Source organism: Pungitius pungitius, chromosome 14 (genome assembly GCF_949316345.1).
Source record: "Pungitius pungitius chromosome 14, fPunPun2.1, whole genome shotgun sequence".
Classification (NCBI taxonomy): Eukaryota; Metazoa; Chordata; class Actinopteri; order Perciformes; family Gasterosteidae; genus Pungitius; species Pungitius pungitius.
In genome coordinates, this window is record NC_084913.1 from 2,857,537 (window position 1) to 2,862,542 (window position 5,006).

Here is a 5,006-nt window from a genome sequence, read left to right on the forward strand (position 1 = left end):
TGGAGAAGAGAGCCGTCCGAGGTGTGACGCTGGAGCATGAACCAGCATGTCATTGCCATGGCCACCGTTGGTCACATATTTCCAGTCAGCGTGCTGATTCATTTTGTGATTGACAGGTCGCTCCTCGCCGCGTGTGGTAACTTCTGTTCATCCATGCCGAACAAACAATATGCCGACGGCTGTGACGCAAGACGGCGAAATCGGCCGGCCAACGACCCAAAGTGACCCAAAAACGGTCACTCGGCTCAAAACATTTGAACTCCTTGAGGTCTTTGACAGCTGACCAGACCAGATCAGTGCCAGGAAAAACCAAAATGCTCACATCTTCCACGCGTCAACGCGCCTGCTTCACGGAAACAGCGTCCTGAAGACAAAGGAGAGAGTCAAGCTCATTCAATTTGCAGGGGAGAACAACTTTGCAAAAGAGAGCCCATAAACCGTAATCCAATCTGAGAAATGACAGATTCTTCCCTTCATATCAATACCGCTGTGTGTGTGTGTGTGTGTGTGTGTGTGTGTGTGTGTGGGACTGTGCACAAGGCTCATTTTAAGAAGCGGCAGAGTGGAATCTGAGCTCCTAAATGATGTAACGGTGAGCGGGATCGGTGTGAAGCGTCACTGTGGCTCTACGGAGGTGTCGCGTAGAGCCTGACATCATGCGAGCTGTTTGGACGAGTTTATCATGTCACAATAAGATTACATTTGTTATGTGCACAGTAGGGAAAGTGCACACCTTCCCGGTGTGACAGTGAGGGCTACATTTGATTTTAGCTTTGGCAAAACAAGTGAATCCATCTTTCTGAATGGATGATTCACACCTCTATTAAATGAATTAAAGTGGTGAGAAAAACAAAAGGGGGAAACTGAGCCTCGATTGGTTGGCACGCAGAGTCTATACGTTGAGTGGGATGAATATTCATGAAGAATCGTTTGTCACGCTGTTCACAAACAAGTCTGCATCAGCGCGGAACCAAGAACCCTTGAAACACTGCTTTTCCTCTCGCATGAACACGCTTAAAGATGATGAGGTTGTCAGGATGAAATGGATTGGCTTGATTAAGAGGAAGCTAATTAGTGTGCACCTCCTGCTGGGAATGTGTGTGTGTGTGTGTGACAGGACCTCATGGGGGGGGGTTTTGGATGAGTTATACATGATCCAACATGCTGCCCATGACTCAAAACGAGTCTTCTTACCAACCAGTCACGGAATACGACAAGACATTAAACCTGGGTATGATGTTTGGGGGAAAGTTCTGGAAAAGCTTCCTGACTTTAAGCATCACGTATGTGTGGGAACGCTTTGGAAAGTTACATCTCTGCTCCCGGTGAAGCCAAGCTAGTGAAGCTCTGGATGTGCAGCGGGGGGGGGGGGCAGAGGGATTCTGGGTAGCTGATTCGTTGGCCTCAACGAGCCTTGGATTGACGAGACTTGGATTGACAGCTTGTGCCAGTGGAGCAAAGTCAAAAAAGAAGGACTTCTTCAGCCAGAAAACCGGCCCTCTGGGAAGAGGGAATACTTTTCCATGTCTGATTTATGTGTTTTGGACCTACCGGGCTGGACGGCCCGTCAGGACGACTCACACAACGAGTCACGTGACTCGTCGGCGACGTTGGCTCGGACGCTTCTGTGAATCCCGTCACGAGCGTTGGCCCTTTGTTCCTGGACTCTCTTTCCAAAAGAGAGTCGGCCTCGTTGGACGCCTCACGTTTAAAACAAACCACACACTGAACGCCGGGATCTTTCTTCTTCTTCTTCTTCACAGTAACAGGCCGCTGATTGATGGCGTTTTGAGCTGCAGCGGAGCAGTTGACGTTGGAGCTGGCCCATGACGTAGTGCGCCGCCTGGGCAGAGTTCACTCAGAAGTTCAGACCCGGGCCACGAGTGGACCGCGACACGGCCGTTCGATTTCTCTAACTCCTGGAGCCGGACGGGTGGGACTCACGCCGCACGTCGACTCCCTATCCGGTAGCGCACGTCGATTTGGACAAACACCTTTTAAGAATCACTTGCAAATAGCTGTTAAGATTTATTGAGAATGTGAGTGTGTGTGTGTGGGGAGAAGGGGGCGGTGTGGTTTTAATTAGGCGCTGCGGGTTGGGACGGCGTGCCAGGACGCCCCGGGAGAAACGGCGCCGACGCCTTCGGGGTCTGCCAAGCGCGGCCACAGACGATCTCGCTTCGCCTCTGTCACCGCCGTCGTCGCCGCGGAAACGCTCCCCATTTTTTCCTGTCAGGGTAGACTCTGGGATGGGCGGGGGTCAGTTTGCCTCTTCCACGTGCTGCGAAATGACGCTTGATGCGTATGATCTCAGTTTTCTGCTTCTTAAATCCTTCGATGGAGATTTTTAGGAACCTTTAAAAATAACACAAATCCGTTGCTCATTTGTCCCCCAACTTGATGTCAGTAATAGCTTTCCCTGTTTTGTACGACTTGGTGTCACGTTCAAACACCAATTGGTCCGTACCCGGCGCTGGCATTTCCCCAAGGTCGATCCGTCAAGCGGACCTCGCCGGCGTTGCATCGCTCTGAGGTCTCTCCTCTTGTTGGTCCTCATGACAGTCCCGGTAAAAACCCACCTCTCCATGTGTGACTCTCTTACTTCTTGTAATCAGTCCCACTCACTGCAGACCTGAGGAAGATAGAACGTGAAGACCCAGATGGTTCACACCAACATCACTCTGTGTTCTCGCTCCCTTCCTCCGTCATTCATTCAGCAAATGAGGAACAAAGCGAATTGTAGTGCTTGATTCGAGCGCCTGCTCGAGCATCTTCAACCGTGAGCTGGTGCCACCAGGGACATCAGAAGCCTCCGTCATCGGGAGCGGAGATCTTCCGAGATCAAACCCCCCCCGCCCCCCCCGAATTACGTCACCATGCAGTGCTTCTTTACACAGCTAATGAGGCGGCTATATCCACTGCGAAGGAGCCTCGCTAATTGTCCTCCCCGGTGGATTGTTGTTCAATCGGCGCACTTCCAGATGCATAAATCATCAGGACACGGTTACAGGCACTCGGATTAATGGAGGTTAATACGCCTGGGTGCAGGGACTTCCAGGAGATGGGTGGCAGGCTCTTACATGGTGGATGGACAGTGTGCGTATGATGTGATGTAAAGAAAATGAAAACTTGAACATAAGCTCCCAGAATCCAGCTTTTAATGGTATTTCTGCTCGGTTGGGTAACAGCGGCGAGTGTGACAGGAATTGCAGAGAGTGTGTGTGATGTGGGCAAAACATCAGACCCCGGGCAGCACATCAGCCCGACACCCACTTTTAAAGCAACAGAAACATATTCATTGCAGATGTTCCGTTGCTAGAGCCCGTTTCTCTGTGGTCTGCAGAGCTCCACCCGGGCCCCTCAAGCCGGGCGGAGCTGCTGGCTCCTCATTTCGTGGTGGAGGTGGCTGGCGGTGGGCAAATCATAAATGATCCGCGACGTGGAAAGGTGTTCGGCTGCGGTTGGCAATCACACCTTGAGATCTGTCATATATTCATAGTAAATAAATGCAAATAGCAGCTTGTTATTTTCACGATAAGATGTTTGCCTCTGCAGTCACACGTACCTCTGGCAGCTGAGGCAGAAGTGAGAGTGGATTCAGAAGCAGAGGACGTTCGGTCCTCCGATGAAGCTGGTAATCGATACTCGGCCTGATCTCGCTCCCGACTTCACGTCAGTGCTGTCAATCAGGACATCAGCTCTTTCGGATCTGCCTTTTCTGCCCGGCGAGCACAATAGAAACTGTGGCATTGTCACCTGGCTGCCGTCTCTACCTTCGGCACGTTCCTCATCAGATTCACCAGCCAACGCCACCCCCATCCGACCACTGTGTGATTTCAAGTCAATGCACGGTTGATTCTAAAAGCTGAAAGAGTGTCACCTTACGCTGACGACTCCGTGTCATACGCGATGACACAGATACAATCTCAACCAGTCCAGCCATCATTCTGTCAGATGGTGGATCTGTTTCAAATGAACCTCACAGAGCTCTCTTGGTTTCCCTTGTGTTTGCGCGGTGGTAGCGGGGGGGGGTTTGAGGGGGGGGGGGGGGGCGTCGAGGGACACGAGGTGAAATGGAACCCACGCACTGAAAGGAGACGAGAGCCCCCGAGGTGCTCGGTGGACTTTTTTTCCCCCGTCCCATCACACCTGTTTACAAGAGGAAGCGGTGATGTCACCCACTTCGAGCCGGCGTACAATGGTGGCTGGAAGAAAGCAACAGGTCGCGAGGGGCAATGGGAGGAGGAGGGGAGGGGAGGGGCTGTCGAGGGGCCTGAAGAAGCTCTCCGTTTTATTTACCATGGAGATGTTTTGGACCCTTCGGCTCAAGCACAATAACACTTGCGGGTTCAAGTTCCTGCCGCCCACCCCCCACCCCCCCATCTGTGTCCTTTAATTCTGCACCAGCCTCTCTCTCATACATCATATGGCTGGGGCTCGAAGACATGAATTCTCCATCTATTGAGACTTGTCTGTAATTACCTTGGGAGGGAGAGGAGGACGGGGGGGGGATAAAAGAGGGGGGTAAAGAAAGGAGAAGGGGGGGGGCACATATTAAAAGTGCCTGAAAAAGAAATACTCTGCATTCTTCTATCACTCTTCACAAATGCAATAAAAGAATGAAGAGGAGGGAGAAGGGGGGGTATGTTGGGTATGAGGGTACATAAAAAAGGGGTGCGTTCCAGGAGAGTCGGTCCCCGGGGGGAATCCGAATAAATTAATCACAGCGATTGGCTGTATGTTTTTTTTTTTTCATTCTTTCTCTCGCCTCCTTGCCTTTAGCAGGACGCCGTCATCTGATTGGATCCTGCCTCGGTGGAGCGCTCTGATTGGCCGAGAGGGATTGTGAGAACCTGAAGACCTCGGCCAACGAAGCTGACATGAGCTCAAAGGGCAGCTTCGCTCCCCCCGACTTGAATGGCGAAGAGCCGGGGAGGTAGAGGGAGCGTGGGGGGGGCATACGGGGGGGGGGGGGGGGGGGGGGGGGGCTATTATACAGCTACTAA